Here is a 20,930-nt window from a genome sequence, read left to right on the forward strand (position 1 = left end):
GGGATAATGTACCAAAGAAAGGTGTGTCATGACTGAAGGAACATGCACAAGCCATGGCAGAACTCTTGGACTTCAAAGGTGGGTCACTCAAGAGAAAGCCCTGGGAAGATCTAAATTGTTAGCAGAACAAGGGGTCTTTGAGATATGTGGGTCCCTGGCCATGTAGGGCTTTATTATAAGTACCAGCACCTTGACTGGGAAACAAATAGGCCTGAAGTGAAGAAGAGGTAAAATTGGGGTGACATCATACTTGAGAGCTCTTGTTAGTAAATGAGCCACTGATATCTGTACTGAACCTTCCAGAGCACCTTCAAGGGGAGTCCTATACAGAGAGTGTTGCAGCAGCCCAGTCTTGAAGTTCTGGGAGCATAAATCAATGTGGTCAGCTCAACAGAGTCTAGATAAGAAACCAAGGTTTGAGTCCAGTAGCACCTTAAAAAACAAACAGATTTCTGGGGTATAAGTTTTCAAGAATCAAAGTGGTAAGAAGCCAATTTCCATACTAAGTGTAGTGGAAAGAATACTCTTCTCACACCAGCATTCATTCATTAACCAGCAACACAATGGGATCTAATAAAACTCCCAAGCCTTCATTGAATTTGTTGCTACCGTAAGCACCTTACCTAACCCTTTTAGGTTAGGTAAGGCAGTATCATCTAAAAACAGCATCACTTCCATCTTGACTGGATTCAGTAAATATGCAGGGAGGAAAAAATAGCAACACGTTCATGCACACCTCCATTTGCATGGTTTAGTTTTTTTATTTCTCTTTCTTACTCAAGTTTTGCCTAAGATGGATTCAAATATTTCCCCCTTATATATCAGAGTAGACATATTGGAAAGTATGTGCAATACAGTACGTGCCACCCATACTTCAGCACATTTCTATGTTCATTTTATGATACATAAAAATCATGATAACCAACACAGTTAAAACAGGATTAGAGTCAGTGGCATTTTTGATCACATGATGTATTGACCACATGGCCCTTTGTGGTAAACAGGGTACTCATCCTTACTGCACCTGATCACAAGAAATAGCTAGTACTAAGACGATGCTGGAAATTATCCTTTAATATAGAATGAGATTTAAATAAGGTTAATTTCTAAATGTGTCTTCTGAGCTTCAAGCCGGATTTATAGTTAAGCATCATTAATGTATAAATAAATATATTGTACAGTGAATGATGTGATTTGCAAGTTAAAGCTACAGTACTGTAGCTCTTACATGAGAAAAAGCCCCAGGAGCACAATGGGGTTTCCTTCCTGGAAAACATGCACTGGTGTGCACATAGGATTATTAGTGTTAACGTTGCCTTAAAGTTGTTCCCAGCTTCTTACATTTGTCTCTATTCTAATTCTCAAAATGCTGCTTAGGGCATGTTTTATTTTCTTGCAGCTGCTCTGTATCTGTGGCAATGGATGTGTTGATTGGCTCTACACAAGACATCTAACATCTGTGAGATCAGGAGAGCATCTGGGTAACATTTTCAGCAGACACTCAGAACAGGTGGTACTGTGGGAAACAAACTTTTTTATCTCTTTAAAGCTGGTTGGGAAAACACTCCTAACACATTAAGCTATGAAAGATTATTTTGGAAAGGGGAAATGTTACATTACAAGGTCAGTGGAAAAGTCAATTAAGTAACAACTTTGGGCATTGCACATTGACTTTACATGGAAAGATCTGAATATGTAAATTATTATATTTGCACATGACAACACTAGTTTTTCTGTCAAGGAGATGAAGTGGAAGGGAAGAGAAAAATGTTAGTTTCAGCAGCTGAGAAGAGAAGAGAAACTGAAACACCCAAGAGGCAAGCAACTTCACAGGCACAGGGAGCCAGTTTGGTGTAGTGCTTAAGAGCGGCAGGACTCTAATCTGGAGAACCGGGTTTGATTCCCCACTCCTCTTGAAGCCAGCTGGGTGACCTTGGGCCAGTCACAGCTCTTTCAGATCTCTCTTAGCCCCACACATCTCACAGGGTGATTATCGTGAGGATAATAATAGCACACTTTGTATACCACTCTGTGGCCTAGGACGGTGTATAAATCAAATATTTTTAAAATCCCACACTTATCAAGTGGGTAAGGGAGCAATCCTAAGCAGATATGCTCAGAAGCGAATCCCATTTTATTCAGTAAGCCTTACTTCCAGGAAAGTATTTTTAGTATTACAGTCTAAATCAGGACTGGCACTCTCTTCAAAGGAAAACCAAGGTAAAATTTATATAAAATTTAATACTGACAATGATGTGGTGCACATAATTTTTTAAAAAACTGGGAAAGTGCACAGGCAACAGCAAATTTTATAATAGAGAGAGCAGGGCACATGTTTTCCCCCTTGACTGTTTGTAAAAATTGTTAGTGTAGTTTTTCATAAAATGCCACACAGCTGTAAGCCTGCCCATTTATGCCTCTGTACCATCTCCTCCTGTTTTAATGGCATGAGGAAGAGCAGCATTATCAGAAGAGCAAGTGGAATTCTGCAATATTTCTGCTGGGATAGAACTCAAATATTTCTGTTTTTTTACAGCACCTTTGTGATGTCAGAAGCTTCTACACCAATCCTCATATTCATCTCAAACCTATTTGGTGACCTACAACCAAGACCTCACACTAAGGAAAGTGAAAGAGTGCCACATAGGGTTGCCAGGTCCTTTTACTCCCCCGGTGGAAGATTTGGAGCCTGGCACTTACCCTGTGGAGGCTTGAAGTCTTTGTCCGCGTGCACGCATGCTCCCAGCATGCGTGACAATGTCACTTCTGGGAGTGACATCATCATGCGGGTCAAAGGCCGGCTCTGCAGGCAGAAGGGCGCTCCCCATGCAGCACTGATTCAGCCCAAAATGGGCCCACTGCGGGGATGCTGTGTGGCACAATTCAGGCCGCTGTGGCCACAGGAGCACGCCATGCTGCCTGGGGGGGGCACCCTGGGGAGTGCGCCCCCACTGGCCAAGTAAGTGGGCGTGGGGGAGGGAAGGGTGGGAGCAGGGGATTCCCCCACCCCAGGCAGGGGAATGGCATCCCTAGTGCCACAACTCATAATCCCGGAAACACTGAATCAGAGAAGATCATGGGCATACAGAGCTGCGCAACAACTAGCACAGATTCTCCTTAAATATTGCCACTTTTTGGTACTCATTTAAGTCCACATGATATTTTGCCACTTAATGCAGGTCTCGTCATCTGCAACTAGAGTGCGCAAAACATGTTTGACATTTTTGCTGAGCCTGGAGATCTAGAGCATCCGCTTGTATTCCTTATACTTTAACCATAAGATATTCCTTATCTTTTAACCATGGTTAAGAGCCATACATTCTCCTTCCCACAGCAGTCCAAAATAATCCCCCAAAATGCGGTTCCTGAAGATCCCCTAACCCTCAGGAGCAATATTTCAGGAGACATTTTGGACTGCAGCGGGAGGGAGAAGGTTGAAAAAAATTGCACTTTGGGTAGATAGGGCTGCCAACTCCTGGCTCAGAAATAAGTGGAGACTGTAGACAGTGGGGTTAGGGAGGAGAGGGATTGGGGAGCAGGGTATAATGCCTTACAGTCCTCCCTCCAAAACAGTCATTTTCTGCAGGGAAAGTAACCTCTGTAGTCTAGAGATCAGTTCTGGAAGATCTCCAGACCCCACCTGGAGGCGGCAACCCTGTGGGAAGAAATCCTTCTGCCCCTGGAAATGTTATACGGATCCAAGCTATAGTTTCTATTCTCTTCATAGAGGATTATACCATGGTTGGGAATCCTGGTTTGAAGGAAACAGAACCATCAATCATTTGTGGTTTGAATGGAACAACAAACTACAGCTTGCTATTAAAACAGAACTGATTAATTTCTGAGATGTGCACAAAGAGAGGAGGGAAAGTGAGCACCTGAATCAGAAGATACCCCAGGTTCATTTCTGTAAGAACAAATGGCACTTTTCTGTTTTGGGTCAATCATGTCTAATTCAGGCAAGAGGGGGAAGGAAGGAGGGGAAAGGACTGCATGAGCCCCTAGTCTGCTCTCAACTCCTTAGCTCTTTTTGGAAGTTTTATGTATTTAAAAGGCTACAAAAAGTTACCAATATTGTTATGAAGATATATCTACACTAGACACAGGTTTGTGGTTTGCTTTCTAATTTGGCCAAAACCCACACTAAAACAGCTATTCTAATGAGTCCTTTAGCTTTTAAACTTGAAGGCAAGGACTGTGTTATTTTCATTTATATACAGTGTCTGCCACCAGCATTGCTGCAAGCCCTCTGCTGGCAATCTCTGGAAGCTTTTCATGAGTGGAATCTGGAAAAGGGGGGAGTGTCACAAACACCATGATGTCACTTTCAGTAATCTCGCAGTGTCTGTGCCACTCTAGGAATTCCCCCAGTCTCTATGATAAATTCCTAGATCATTGTGGATGCTGTGACATCCAACACATCCAGAAGTGATGTCACAATGTTTGTGCCAATGTTTCTACCTCCTTTTTCCTCTACAGCTGCTCTGTAGAGCAAGGGTGGGAGCCAGGAGCCTTAACTGTATATTGAATGTTAATTGATGTGAGCTGCATTGAGAGGTGGTTTGTTTGAAAAGAACAAAATATAAGAAAAAATTAACCTTGCTTACCTGAAAGGAAGACTAGCTTTTTTGCCTACATGTGCCATCCAGAAAAAATGGGAGACTTTTTCAATTCACATGCAACTTATATACAGTAATATAAACTCTCTGTGTATAACCTTTTTTAGGAGAATCATATACATTCAGGGTCATCTTCCTTTTGGGTGAACACAGTACAAACATATCAACATAGTCATCATTGAGCCATGACTCATAATTCCCCAAAGTGTATATATTCTGTAGCAAGCCTGGATTGATTTATGTACAAGATAGTCCTTGTGAATATGTGGTGAGTGGGCATGTGGTTAACAAGAAGACTTGTTGCAAGAAACTCTTCTATTTTGTGGCTGAAAAGCCCATGTAATTCATGCTGATTTAGTAAAATAATTAAGTAAATCTGTGGTGCATCCTCTTTGTACAATATTTTTTTCCTTTGTACAACTCACTCACTCTCTCTCTCTCTCTCTCTCTCTCTCTCTCTCTCTCTCTCTCTCTCTCTCTCTCTCTCTCTCTCTCTCTCTCTCTCTCTCTCTCTCTCTCAGAGAAATAAAGGGGGGAAAGAACTCTAATAACTACGCACTTTGTTTGGTGGGGAAAGTACATTGTGTACTTTCCCCATTAGAAGACAAGTCTTCTAATATTAATTGTTAATGATATGGGAGAACGTTGTGTCTACTTCTTATATAACTTACTCTACAACAGTAGAAGCTATCTTCATTCTGTTCCTTCTTTCCATATCTTGTGCCACTGATAACATCCAGCTTACTCCACAGAATTCTTTGTCTGATGGCAGTCTTTGATTATTTTAATATTTGATTACTGCTAGGTGACACTATTTTAAATGAAAGAGCCTTTTGGATCTTCTCAGCTGTGTAAAACTGATCATGCCTACAATAACTTTGGATACAACCACTCCCTTAATCCCTGAACAAGTCACTGGAACTATTGGTATCTCTTTATCTAATAGTAAACTGGCTGGCCCCTGTGTGGATGGTAAAATGTGTACAATGGGGCTATTCACATACAAGGCACGTGTGTCAACCACTCTTGGAACCTGCCTGGAACCCTTTCTTCCATATTAGAGAAGTGGTTTCCAAGTATTCAGGGATAAGTCAGGCATGATTGACAGCTCTGAGCTGGTACTTACTTTGCTTTCTCTTCCAATCAGTGTGATTCTTGAGAGAAAACTATGAAAGTGTAGAAACATATATAGGGTTTGAGCTAATTGCAACTACCCAAGTAAGGAACAAAATGAAACAAGTTGTTAAAATGAGCTAACAAAATGAATCAGACCACCAAATGAAGCAATGAAACAAAAATGAACTTTTTTTTTTTTTGCATAATGGCTGAAAAAACGACTCTGGATTAACCAAATAAAAAACAAAGCCTTCAAAAACCAGTGTGAGGAGCACTAAATATGTACCAGAAGGGACAGAATGTTGGGTACAGCCAAGTTTTAGTTACAAGGGAAAGGGAGGAAAAGCTTGCTGAAGTCTGATTAATCCAGGAGGAGAAGATCTGAAGAGGATTTAGAAATTCTTTCCCCATATGATTCCTCATACCTCCCTTACATCTTTGTGTATGTTTACAGAAATAATTATTTTGTATATGCTTCTAGCGATCTAGTTTATTAACTATATACATAGGTTTATGTAACAATGACAGTGCTCTGCTACAACATGGATTAAATGCTTTTATGTGCATAGTTAAGGTGCGATCCTATGAGGAGTAACTCCAGTCTAAGATGATTGAAGTCAACTGGATTAGACTGGAGTAACTTCATAGGATTGCATTGTTAACATCATTATGTAATGGATATTGTCATGCGCCGCAATCTGGTACGAAAATGGCCGAAGACGCTCCGTGTCTTGTATGACTAACAGTGCAATCCTAAAAAGAGTTACTCCAGTCTAAACCCATTGAAATCAGTGGGCTTAGACTGGAGTAACTCTTCTTAGGATTGCACTGTAAATGTGGAACAAACTAGACTACATCTCAGATCACTGTGGGGAGGGCTGGACATGTGTGGCTATGGTCCCCCAGCAGTTTCCATTTGGGGGATTTTCAGTAGGTTGAAGACAGCAGGCATTACAATTTTGGCTCTGTTAGAGAAGGGAGTATATTTCTAAATCCAGTCGTTCTACAGGGCTGATATGTCTTGAGACTCTTAAATATGTGGAGGGAGAGATATAAAGTCTCTGTGTGTGTGGGAGAACTGGAAATCAGCAAACAAGGGAGAGGCATTTGGGGGTCAGCCCAAATTATTCTGTGTTCCCTCTCTTTTGCCTTTTGGCAAAATGCCTTGACAGCACATTCCTCTTCTGGATGCATCCTGCTACACCCTTTTTTCCCCAACGGAGGCTTCTCATACCTCTTTCAGGCCTACTTTGCTGGATGATTCTAAGGGAAGAAGAAATCACCATCAGTGGCCGTTGCTGAAGCAAGGAAAAGAAACATTATGAGGTGGTCCTGTAACGGTTGGAGGCTGGACTGCGGCCCTATTTATTTAAATCTTCTCTGAAGTGCTGCTGTGTATAAGGTGTCTTCCATATGACAAATGCGGGGGTGGGGGGTGGGAATCCCTTTAATAGGAACTACTAATTCATTATCTGGCTTTTGATAAATTACATTAAAATAAATGTACACATTGCCAAAACTTCAACAAGGTACCTCACAGTGTAGCTTGTAGGAATTCAAAAACAAAACTTGTATGGAATGGTTACCATACATTGTAAGCACTAAACTTGAACTTTCTATCATACGTACATTTATTTAAGACTGATATTTTAAAAGCCCGATAACCAGAAATTAAACAACAAAAATGTTTAATGGATTGATGGTTTGAAAGTTACAAAGACAGGTTTTGTGCGAGAGAGGTTTTCTCTCATTTAAAACCAGATACTGGCTGGAGTTGATTTTGGAAACTGTTCCTGAAAGAAACATGATTTGGTGGAATTGGAAGATATTAATGTTTTAAAAACCACACTCCCCCCAAAAGGAAGAACATGATCTAAAACAAGGATGTGAGCCTTCCCATTATCAGACCTAGCCGAAGCTTTTTAGGAACATTGTGTATTTTTTTAAAAATGCTACAGCGATGAATTCTTTTCTTGGCTTTGGCCTGCTACTGTGCAAAGGTCCTGATTAATCTTTCTTAATATAAGATGACTATGTTTTGCCAAGTTCTAATGGAAACCATGTCTGATGGGTATGCTTCTGTTTCTTGTTGTATCCTTATCAGATAGAAACTTTTAGGACGTCATTTTGTTTCAGCACTGGGAAAAGAAACGGGTCGTTTTTAAGTAAGTGCTGAAAAGAGAAAATGAAGTTAGTATGGTGATCTTCCAGCTGTTCAGACAGCCTTAGAAAACAAGGTATAAGTGGAAAAAGAAAATGAAGTGCTCGTCCAATGGGTAGCACATGTGTCATGAACGCATCTTTGCTCATGATGCTCTTGGAGGTTAGGCCTTTCAGTGGCCATTAGCCCTAATAGTTAGATAGAAAATCCATGTCCAGTTGCAGTATACCATGGAACAAACAAAGAGAAGGCTATTGCCTTAACGTCCTGCTTGTTGCTTTCTTGGAGCTACCTGACTGGAAATAGGATGTTGAACTCGATGAACTTTGATTGGATCTAGCAGGGCTTTCCTAATGCTATTACAATCATTTTCTCCTTGCAGCTATTGGGAGACTTAAGAGTATAATCAAACGTGTTTATGGTTCAGAATAGGGACCAATCGTGCATAGCAACACTTGCAGGATTGTACATGCAGTATTAAAACTTTTGCTTCGTTTTCCCCAAAGCACGAGCATGTGTTTGTGTTTAGGCTGCACTTATGGTTAGCAATCTGTCAGCATTTCCATTAGAAGCTTTCTTTTTCTCAGCGCCTCATATGCTAGCAGCTTCTACAATTTCTTCCCAAGAAGAACTTGGCATTTGGACTCTCATTCCAATTATTTTTGAATTAATTTTGGAACAAAGATGACTCTGACTATTTGAAAGCTTCTGGGAAGGCAAACTTATCTCAAAGCCTTTTTTCAGATTTTGGATGCCCCATTTTGCACCCCTCTGACAATAATGTGAAAGCAAATAGGGTGTGACACATAATGACTTGTACCCTACTGTCTTTGGCTGCGATCTCAAGGATACTTTCCTGTGAGTAAGTTCCATTGTAAAACATAGGACTTATTTCTCAGTAGACCTGTTTAGGATTATTCCCATTGCCAACAGAACTGCCCTTCTGTCAGCAGAGGGAAGATTTTTTGTCACCTCCTCCCTCCCACTACAGACCACCTCCTGTTCAAGAGGGTTCCCTGTCCTGACCCCCTCAGAACAGAATTTTGGAAGGATCAGAAAGGGGGTGACAGGAAAGTCCCATTTGGTGAACTCTACACTGCTTGCAGTTCATTGGATACAAGCCACAATGAGCTAAATTCACAGGGTTACTAGAGTAAGATTATACCCCTGAGACCCAATCTCACACACCGTCACTTCGGAGAAATTCCATTTAACCAGCATGACTAATTCAGGGAAAGCATCCATAGAATTGGGGTAAGATGGTATTTAGAGATACTAACTACTTGTAGGTATAGGAAACTCTTGGAAATCTGATTTTCCTTCATGATATCAGTGAGTGACAAGAAGATATTAGAAAATAAATTATTAAAATCTAAGCTTTTAAAAAGTATATCAGCTACTCATATCACTATCGGGGGTGGGTGGGAACTGGCTGCAGTTTTAAGCACCCTTGAATAAACATAGTTAGAACTGAGATGAAAAATTGAGAGTGATTTATTAAATAATGGGGGGAAATAACTTATGGAAAAGAAAATTGAATTTTTTTTTTTATTGATGAATGGAATAATATACAGAAATGAGGTCAAATGAACATATATCCTTTTCTGTTTAAAAAGATAATGCATTAGATACCACAGATCCATTTTGTAGTAAAGGCACTTTACTCTGGAGAAAGTAGGGTTGCTAGCTCCAAGTTGGGAAATTCCTGGAGATCTGGGGGTGAAACCTGGAGAAAGTGGGGTTTGGGGAGGGAAAAGACCATGGCATGGCATAATTCCATAGAGTCTACCACCCAAAGTAGCCATTTTCTCCAGGTGAACTGATCTCTGTGGCCTGGAGACCAGTTGTAATTCCGGGAGATCTCCAGCCACTACCTGGAGGCTGGCAACCCTAGGAGAAAGGAGGCCTCTGGTGTCACGCGTGCTTGAGTTTCTTTCTTGTATCATGTCAGGGGAAGGAGCCTTCCGTTTGAGGATAACACGTTTGCTAGTGGAACAGATCCTCACCATTCCACTTGATTGTAAAAGCTCTCCTTTGTTGCTGGGTTTTAAAAAAAGAGATAAAACAGCTTTTCTATGTGTGCTGATTTTCATAAGTATTTATCTGCTTTCGAGATTTCAGCTGCAGTGGCTTAGAAAGTGCTATAAACATGAGCTAGGAAGTCCCTCATTTGACTCAGTCAGACGATTCTGTTCCCAGATTTCTTTTTGTCCCATTGTCACCTTTTGCAGGCTTTTGAAACAGTAGAAAACCCACATAGCTTTGTACTAAACCCGAAGGATTATTATATGGGTCATCCTTCAGATGGCTGTTTAACATTCTACCTTTACACAGTCTCCAATTCTGTCCATTGTAAAATCAATACTGCTTGTCCTATCAAGTATGAAAGAGGGCACCTTAACTATTTCCTTGTCTTTTTGCTGTGAGTGAATCCATAAGCTATAGAAACTGTTCCTATAATTCATAACTGTTCCTATCACTCATCCAACCTGAAGTTGGACTTCCTCATTAAATCAGTATGACTTGGGTCCCTCTTCAAAGAAGTTTGCTTTGAACCAAACTGCTATCATTTTAAGATGGTTGCTGTCAGCATTGTGTCTGTTCAAAGTTCCAACTCCAGATCCCTAAACTGCTTTTTGAACGGGAGAGTTTTAAGTAGCGGTTTGGGGTTTCTGTGGGGCCTCGTTTGTAGAAGAAAAAACCTTGGGTGTGCAACCCTCTAGACATGTGGAACAAAATAATCTAAAAGGCCAGATTATTATCAGTTGTGTGGGCTGTTTTGTTCACAGCCGTGTAGCCATGTTGATTTAAACCAGCTGAGGATGTGTTGCAAAATGTTTCAGGGTTCTAATCTGAAGAAAACATCTGTGACTTTCTGGTCCATGTAAGGCTTGGAAATTGACAGATTGCAAGGGAACCCAGCAAAGACATTGTTCTAGCATGTTAACAAAACAACAAATACAAACAAAACTGCCACCACCATAGCTACAGAGGGTGCTCTGAAGCCAAAAGTGTGATTGGCATGCAGCTACAGAACACAAGCATCTAGTTCCCTAGATCCTATGCTGTCTTCCTACGCTAGGAACTGTGAATGACTTCAGTTGTGGATTGGAATGATAGTCTTGTAATGGCACGTTTGAAATGAATTTGGCACATGCAGTCATTTGATCAGCAGAGACACGAAAGAGTGAGTGGGTGAGAATGCAAGTATCTTACAGGGACTTTCATTCATCTGGTATGCATTTTATGGCAAATAGAGAAATAAATAAAACAAATCAGATACATTAAAGCACTGTGTGTGGGGGTTCTCTACTTCGCTCATGTTTACTTCTCTCTGGCTATTACGGGAGAAAGTGGCATGTGCCTTTCATCCTGTTTTTTATATGTTTTATATTTCTGAATCTCTTTTCTGTTTTCTTAAATAAATCTTAATTTTGTGTAAATAGCTTTTTATTGTCTCTCAGCTGTTCAAAGTTCATACCATCAAAATCCTTCTAATCACTGGATATGTGTTACTTGTGCTAGATTACAGGAAGCCCCTAATTAAACAAGGAAGACATGGTTAGGACCTCTCTCCTGCCTTTGTTCCTCTTAGCAGTAGGAGAAAAGGCCCAAGCTAGAAATCATGTCCAGTGATATGGGATGTCACATCTGCCCCCAAATCTGTATGTGATGTAAGCACATCTGTCATGATCTGGCTGTGCCAGGAAGGCCTAGCAAGGCCGTAGAAGCCTGTTAGCAGTGGGAGTAGGCCTGCCTACATTTCCCAGGAGCCCCTGGGCTGTTTTGGCGCCCTTTGGGGCCAATCAGAACACAGGGGGCTAGTGCTATATAAGTCTGGGAGGGGGGGAAAGCCTGTGTTCTTCCTCCCAGGGAGCAGGCCAGAGAAGATTTCTGCTAGGGAGAGAGGCCCTCATCCAGGTAGGGTGAGAAGACAGGCCTGGCAGACAGAGGGACAGTGAGTTCAGTCACGCTAGGGCCTTTTGTTATTTTACTTTCACCCATCTATTGTTACTAAGGCACCTTGCTTGCTTGTTATTAACTGACCTCCTTGTAAATAAATCCTTCTGTTTGCTGTTACTCTGCTGGGTCCTCATGTCTGTTTATTGGCCAAGCTATGGCGGTCAGAAGGGTTGGGGATTCGGTTTTGTTTTCGCGGCCATGTCGGACGCTCCTCTCCGCAGGTCCGAGAGGAAGCGCCCGAGCAGCCTGACCGGGCGGCTGATCTGCAAAGATTAGCCCCCAGGACTCCCAGGGAGGGAGTCAGGGTCCGGGACGCGGCGGGAAGAGCCCCCTGGAAATCGAGGCAGGGGGTAAATTGCCCGTTTGTCCCCATGGAGGCCAGCAGACGTGTGCGGCACCTTGTGTGCTGCCGGGCCAAGGAAAACGGCAAAGAACAGGACTAGGCGGAAGCCTGTAAGTAAGCGAATCCCTTCTGTTATTACAAGTGCATGTGAAGGAGTGGTGGGATCTGAAGTTAAGAAGACTCGGATTTCTTCCCCCTCACTGAGTTTCGGAAGGTTGGCGGTCCCCCCCCCTAAAATGGCAGTGAAAAAGCAGAGTCCTGCCCTGGGCAAGTCAATTTCGGCTGCCCTGCAGGGAAGAGGGGAGTCGCTCGAGGATTTGGTGAAAAGGTTGGTTATCGAAGCCATAAAACCCTTTGTTGACAAGTTGAATGAAACAGATCAAAGGGTGGGCTTAATTGAGAGCGATGTGAAAGCCATCAAGGAAGTAGCGGGGGGGGCAGAGAAGTCTGCTCGGGAAAATGCGTCACTCATGAGAGCAACGAACAAGGAGCTAAAGTTGGTGGAAAACCAGCTGATCGGGCTGCAAGTGGAGCGAACACAGACCATTTTGCGCCTCCAGAATGTTAAAGAGGAGGAAAACGAGGATCTAAGGGAGCTTGCCTCGGAATTATTGGAGACACCCGCGAGGGCAACTAAAGAAGAAGTAAAAAGCGCCATTTTGGAAGTCCGTTGGGCTTCTTCAAAATATGCAACGAAGCGGCAGCTGCCTCGCGAGATCTTTATTGAGTTTTCATCTAGGAGGGTCCGGGACACTATCCTATATAACTCATATAATGCGGACTTGGACTTTCTGGGAAATAAAGTCAAGATACTGAAGGACGTTCCATTTCTAGTTCGGAAAAGAAGATTTAAGTATAAAAGGCTGGCAGCTCTCCTGAGGGAACGTGGCATAAAGTATAAATGGCTATTTCCGGAAGGAATTTGGTTCAGTTATAAAGATCAAGCTTACAAGATAAATTCGGAAGATCAGCTAAGGGATTTTGTGGACAAAAATCAAGAATTTGGGCAAGACACCAAGCAAAAAGAAGAAGATCCGAAGCCTGAAGGGAGGGGGGAGGCAACGAGCGCTGCGGCTGTAGCTGCTTAGAGAGAATTGCGTCCGAGGCCTAGGGGCGGGGGGGAAAGACTTAATTTGAACTGTAATTTGTATTTTGTAAGGTCAACCATTCCATCATTACTTTATTAAGGTTTAATCTTTAATTATGGCAGTATGAAGGGAAAGCACTGAAGTGTAATGTTTATTGTTTGTATGTTGCCTTCCCCCCTTTTCCACCCCCCCTTCCCTTTTTCTTTTTTTCTCCCTTTTTTCCTTCCCTTGTACTATCGTAGTTTTTTGTAGCTTTCTGTTTTAGATATTAAAAATAAAAATTTTCAAAAAAAAAAAAAACTAATGAGGTAGGGACCATAGACTTCATCACCATATTGCCTTACATATTATCTGCTGCTTTAAATATGTACTGCTATGTACCACCAGCGCTCCATGTTGTCTAATGTTAGTCCTAGAATTGATTATGTTCTGCTTCAGTATTTTTCCTACTCTGTATTGGATTCTCGCTAATACTACGTCTTTTAAACTTGTATCTATTTACCCTAAAAAAAAAAAAAGGGTTGGGAGGGTACTCTGGGCCTTCCCAAGGTACCCTAAATCCCAGAGTGGTAGCAGCGTAAGGTGGCTCACCCCACCTGAGGCATGACGACATCAGACAACACTCTGGCTGTCACCCAAAACTCTGTGATAAGTACCATGGAGTTTTCAGGAATGGCTAGATCATCACCCAATATGCTTATTGTCACAACTGAGTTTTCAGGCAGATGTTATATCACACATCATCAGAAGTCATCTCCAACTATTGCCCCATCCTGCAGGCTCCCAGGTATGCTAGCTGGGGACCTGGGATCCCTATTCATATTGGGAAGGCATATGGACCCTTCAAGCATATGGACCCGTTTTATTTACTGGAAGCATTCTAACCTGCAGATAGCGTCTTTCTATTTTTAGGTTTCTGTGTACCACACAGGTTTTTTTTATTTATTTAAAAATCCTTCTCTGCAATACAGATAGTATTTGTTTCTCGGTTGTATGAAGTTTAGTTAGCTTTGTGATAAGTAGCAAGTTACAGGATGATCACATGTTTTGTCAGAACTCTTTTGCCACTACTTTAATCTCAGTAGATGACCGTGGATGAAATGTTTACCAAAACGTTACTTGAGTATACTGTACTTGTTTAAGACTGTTTACTTTCAGCATTGCAACCATTCTGTTACACTGTATGAGAACACTGGAGCAGATCATTCTGAGAAACTTTATACATTTCATCTATCTCCTGGATTTTCACACCTTCGAGAAAACGAGTGGTACTTTCCATCCGTTTGCATGTATGGCTTAAGTAGTTGCACAACTCACCTTGTATATTGGTCACGTCAGTCGGATAAATAAAGATATCCCTTTTCCAGTTATTAAAATGTAAACTCCCACAGGTATTGTCATGAGAAGGCTGGAAGTGTGCCCTTTGAGTCATCATCCTTAGTTTATAATGAACAATATAGTTTGTAGTGACCTCATATTCACTTCCAGTAGAACTCCATAATGCCGTAACTTGCCAAGAGAGACATGGGAAATAAATGAGTGCACTTAGTGTGATGCATTTTCAGAATGCAGTGTGCAAAGCAGGTCATCTAAGTGATCTGCTAATAGAAAGCTTGGCAAAAGAAACAGAGAGAAAAATCACCACTAGCATCTTAAAAATTAATTAGAAAATAATAGCCTGTGGAGTGGCATGCTATCGTATTAGAAGAACTGTATTAATCACCTCTGTTATACCTTGTCCACGTGTTTCTTAATGCAGGGGTTCTCAAATTTGTGTCCTAATGAGCGTCCTTGGTGAGACTGACATTACAGTCCTAAGCACACTGGCTCGAAAGTAACAAGTTTTGTTGCAATCAGTGGATAAAGCAAACAACAGGAGGGGAAGAACTTCCCAGTGTGGCTAGGGCAGAAGCTGGAGGAAGAAGTCTGGATATTGCTGACAAGCACAAAAGTAGTTTGAGGGGAGGGAAAAGAGCAAAGAGAACTACCATATTTTCACTCAGTGCTGGCCTCTTTAAAAACTTGACATTCTGCATTTGGGTGGGGGTTCATGTGCGTCTTATTTCTCTGTTATAGGGGGTGTGTGTGTGAGCACAACCTCTGAGGTCTTTTCTATTTTGGTGGGATGAGCCCGCACAATAAAATGCCACTGTCCTCTAGTTAGTAACACATTGGTGGTAGAAATAGCAACCTCAGCCAGAGTTTTCAAGGTGGTTTGCCACTGGCTGCCTTTGCATAGCAACCCTGTTTTTTCTTCAAGGTCTCCCATCAATTGCTAACCAAGACCAACCCTGCTTAGCTTCCAAGATCTGATGAGATCAGGCTTGCCTGCGATATCCAGGTCATGAATGTTAGAGGAAAAACCTCCACATCCCACTCTGCCCTGTCACCAGGCACATGTCACACAGAGAGGCCAAATATTTGATTATGAACTGGCTTGTTAGTGTTGGTTAGCCAGCTGTGAGGTAAATAACTGATGCTGATGACACCTGCCGCTGGAATGCTGTGAAGACACTTGCCCTCTCTCTTGCCCGGGAATTAAACCTTGCCCGCTCACGTAGACCAAAAGGTAAATAAAATCAGAATTTTTCTGTAGGGGGAAAGGTTTTGGTGTTCAGAAATAAACTGAATACAGTTGTAGGTGTGGGGGAGACTTAATTTGGAGAAACAGTCACTAAGAGACAAGTTATTTTATTATTTAATCTATTTATACCACATCTTTTCTCCTCAAGCAGTTTATATTGTTCTCCTCACTTCCATTTTATTCTCACAACAACCTTGTGAGATAGGTCAAGCCGAGTGTGTATGACTGGCTCAAGGTAACTCAGCAAGCTTCTATGGAAAAGTAGGGATTCGAACCTGAGTTTTCCAGATGCTATTTTAAAGCTCTACCCACTGCATCACACTGACTCTTTAGCTGTTAACAGCAAAACGCTGCCAGTCTACTGTATGAGGATAAAACAAGACAAATTTCTTTCAGGTTTTCTAGCCTAGTTTAAGACTTTGGGAGTTGTTCCCACACAGACCTCAATGTGTTCCTTAGATTCCCTCTACCGAGGAATACTAAAGCCCTATTCACGTTACAGTGAATGCGTGTACATTCTGCCTGTTTGCGCATACATCTGTTGATAAGAAAGAGTCAACATGCATTGACTTTACAAATAGAACTGGGCACCAGTACCTGGATAAATGTGGGGTTCATATCACATCTTCGGTTATTCTTGTGCTGACTGTAACATGGGAATGACTCAATGCATATTCAAAGAAAAATCAAGTGTACACCGTGCATGGATTGTATGCGATTAAGTTTGAGACCTTGTGAACAAGGCTTATGTTTGAGACCTTACAATCAAAGTGTGTGCCCCTCAAGATAAACACATTAGACCCAGTCTGCTTGTCTCTGAAAAAAGACTACTAGATAGGAGCAGGGCTTTTTTTCTGGGAAAAGAGGTAGTGGATCTCAGTGGGTTGCCCTCGGAGAAAATGGTCACATGGCTGGTGGCCCTGTCCCCTGTTCTCCAGACAGAGGGGAGTTTAGATTGCTCTCTGTGCCGAGCGGCACGGAGGGCAATCTAAACTCCCCTCTGTCTGGAGATCAGGGGGCAGGGTCACCAGCCATGTGATCATTTTCAAGAGGTTCCGGAACTCCGTTCCACCGCATTCCTGCTGAAAAAAAGCCCTGGATAGGAGTACCTCTAGCTTGCTTGTCAGAATGTCTAGCCCCTATCTGAGGAGACTGTTAGTGAGACGCTCCTTTTCTTGCACCAACTTCCTCCTCCTTTCTCTGTGGATTCCAAGGGGCCTGACTAGATGTTTCTGGCTTCTCCATCGCAACAACAGAGTGAAAAGGGAATTGGCTCATAAAAGGAAAAGCTCTATGTGAGGCTGCCCCTGAAGACTGTCCAGAAACTTAACCTTGTCTATCACAAGCTCGTATGACAACTTTGTCCCTATATCTTTTCATACAATGTAAGGGAACCTAACAACATCATACCATTAGAGGCCCATTCACTTGTTCGTTATCCAATATGAATCATGTCATCACATGTAACAATTCACTTGCAAACTCTACATAGGTGAACAAGTCAGTCTCTATATAAATGAATGGGTTGGATTCAACTAACATTTTTTGCAGGTGAAAACAGGAAGAAATTTTGGATTCAGCCCAATAAATGGACACAAATCTGCCTCGAAAAAGGAGACATTCAGAAACTACAAAGGACTGGGCACTGGGCTGCTGACCCGAACATCTCCATTATCCAACAAAAGAATCTCAAAGGTAGAGTCTACCTTGAAGCTGCTGAATTAGAATTCCCATCAAGTTTTATTGCATTGAGGTATTTTAATTAAGTTTTTTGCACTGGTGTTGCTTAGCAAATCTAGGAGGATTGTGTTATCTCCAGTTCCTGAGGTTGTGGACGATCATTTGAATTTTGCATAAAAAATGTTACCAACTGTACCTATTGCATGTCATAGACTTTAGCCCTGCTGCTTACATTTTTATACCCTTGTATGTATGATTGCATGACACCATGCAAACTACAAAATAGGCTCTAGTGCACCCAGATTTATGGCACAATAAACCTGTTAGTCTTTAAAGGCAACAAGCCTCCTTTTTGGTTTTTTCGAGAAGCTATTTGAACACGTGAACCAGAAAACAGGAAGGATGCTGCTTTGGTAGGGGAGAGAAAGTCTTCTACAAAGAAGAGGAAAAAAAACCTTCAAGGAATATAAATCCTTAGAAAAAGTAAAGGTCCCCTGTCCTGAAAATATTGCATAGAATTTTTTCCCCAAGTATTACTTTAACGATCACCATAGAAAGGGGTTGTTCAATCCTTCACTTGGCAAGAGTTTGCAAAAATGCAGATTTATTTAAATTTAGATTATTAAGTCATCATCTAATCCTTCCTGATATCAGGATGTCTGTTGCATTTAGATACGCTGGGGTATGATCAGGGTAGGAGTGGCTCTTTATAGAAGAAGAGGCTGCTTCTGTTCCAGAAAAAGAGGAGTTGAACAAACCCAGTGTCCCCCCCCCCAAATGCACCAGAGTCAAGAGCCATGCGTGGGTCCTGCCTTGGTGCTATCATGCAACCCTCTTATCCAGGATTCTTTAAAGGATCATAAGGTGGGGGAGATCAGCCCAGAGAAAGTGACTCCCACGATTCAGTCTCTCTTCTTCACATGTGAAAAGTTTGTTCCCACTTGCACATCCTACTAATAAACTATATGAATGAATCAATTGATAGCCCCAGTTACAACATTTTCAGTCGTAGGCAGAAGGCTTTGCTGCAGTTTGGAAATAAAATATTAAAGTATCTTTGCCCTTTGGCGACAGTATATCATTGTGCAAAAAACGGGTGGGTGAGTATAGCTAGCTGCAAACAATGATGGATGGATATTGTGCCACAGCCCCTTAATTCACCCCTGCCAACAACATGCTTTTGTAAATCATGAGGTTGGTTTAATATTCATCAGATTTTCAAATACGTTAAAGTGCTCCGATGTGAGATTTTAGAGTTCATGTTTTGAGGAAGTATTTGCAAGATCACTCTCCTTCTTTTGTATCTTTTCTTTTGTATTGCTAGGCATTGATACAAACTCTGACATGTGGAACCTTAATATACCAATATACAACACTACACTTATTTCAGGGGCTGCAGGTCCCTGGACTTACCCGGAGGCCCCCTTTGCACCCTGTGTTGGTAACATCTTCCAGGCACAGCATGTCCTTCTTTTTTGCAGGCTCCTGCATCCTTGCTAGCCAGCTGGCCAATCAGATGGCTGGCCTGGCTGGCTTAAGGGTGGGCCCTGGTGAGCAGTTCACATGGGGCTATTCCCTCTCTGGTTTGCCTGCCCTACATAAAACCATTCCCCCGATGTGGCAGTTCCATTTGGCTTTTGGCTACTTTCCCACCATCCCTTCCTAAGCTATGTATCTGTTACTCATGAAGCACTTGCTTTTCTTTTGTTTTATCTTGCTTGTCTTGTTACAACTTGCTTGGTGGTTTTGGCTTAAGAGGCCCATGCGGGATCCTGTTTCTGCTATCCCAATTTTCCCTTGTCTGATGCCTGGATCCACTGCCCTATGCCAAGCCAAACCTCTGCAGCTGTAATCAATAAAGTTGTGGTCTTTTATACTCCAAAAACTGTGTGTGCTTGTGCCACACTTGTTTTCAGACACTTTGTACCACTAGGGCGGCAAAGTTGGTTTATCTGTTTTGCTGACAATAATTTGGCTTCTTCAATGTGGCATCCGCATATTGTTGGAGATTTATTTATTGAAACCATTTCTATGTCACTTTCCCACCAAAATACCAGTCCCCAAGGAAGAAAACATCAAAACATTAAAAACATTTCCGCATTAAAACAACATTTAAAGTATATATATACACAATTCAATAAAAATTTATAAAACACACATAACACCATAACCGAGGAGGAAGGTTGATGACAGTTGCTGGGGCTATGCCAAGCAAAACGAAGAAGTCTTCATTCACTGGTGGAAGTCAATGATAGAGGGAGACAGACAAACCTCCTCGGGGAGAGGGTTCCAAAGTTTTGGTGCTATTAAGTATTGAGATTTCACCTCATAGTAACTTTATTGAAGACTGGAAGCAGACAGGCTCAACAGGAGCCAAATATATACACACAAGCCACGCCCCTTTTCAAGCAACAACCAATAGACACACACAACTAGAATCCTTAGTTTGCATTAACTATATACAAAGCAACTCATTTGCAGTACAGTGATTGGTCTTTATTATACAGAACTGACTGGCTACTGCCAGCATGAAACAACCAATAGTAATGAAGACTTCAGGAGCCTTAGCTCGGATGGAAGCTAAGTCAATATATAACAGGTACCATGACCAAGAACGGCCTTTCTTGGATTGCCACCCATCCAGCCTCAGATAGTAGAGGCACCTGAAGCAGGGCTGGAGTGGATGGGCATGTGTCTGTAAAGAGTCAGGAGACGCAATGTTAGCAGGAAGCATAGTTTTAAATGACAGAGCCAGCGGAGATTTCTCCAGAGGGGATGGATTCTCTCACAGCCCTCCACTGCCCCTCTGGTGTTTCCCCTTCTGGAACCTTTGCTCAGTTAATTCAAAATTTTAAGCAGAGAGCGTGGTAGAGTAAAAACTCTGGAAGGGGAGGCAGAAGAGGACTGTGAGAGAATCCGTCCCCTCCAGAGCAATCTCCACCAGCTGTCTTTCAAAACACTGCTTCCCAGCTAACACTGCATCTCCCGACATGTGAAGAACATGTGTCAAAAGTATTGTGCAGTGAGACTATATGTGCTTCTGCCTTGGATCACTGACATATGCATAATAAGAGAAATCTTTCCGTGTTATAAAAGAAGAGAAACACCACAAGCCAATAGATTAAGCTAGCAGTTGTAGCTGTGCTCTCCTTTCCTATTTCCCAGCTTGTTTCCTGAGCCATATAGTTGTACAAAAAAAATCTGACAGCATCCTAATAGTTTATTGGGTTCAGAGAGACACATTTGGCAGCAGTGAACATTAAAGAACAGTGCTCCAAAATTACCTTGAGTAGCCCACACAGCCTGCCTCTTTTCTTAAGTGAGAAGAAAGCTTTGTCCTTTGCTCTACAATTCAACAAGAACACTTGAGAGGATG

This window comes from Eublepharis macularius, chromosome 3 (assembly GCF_028583425.1).
Source record: "Eublepharis macularius isolate TG4126 chromosome 3, MPM_Emac_v1.0, whole genome shotgun sequence".
Classification (NCBI taxonomy): domain Eukaryota; kingdom Metazoa; phylum Chordata; class Lepidosauria; order Squamata; family Eublepharidae; genus Eublepharis; species Eublepharis macularius.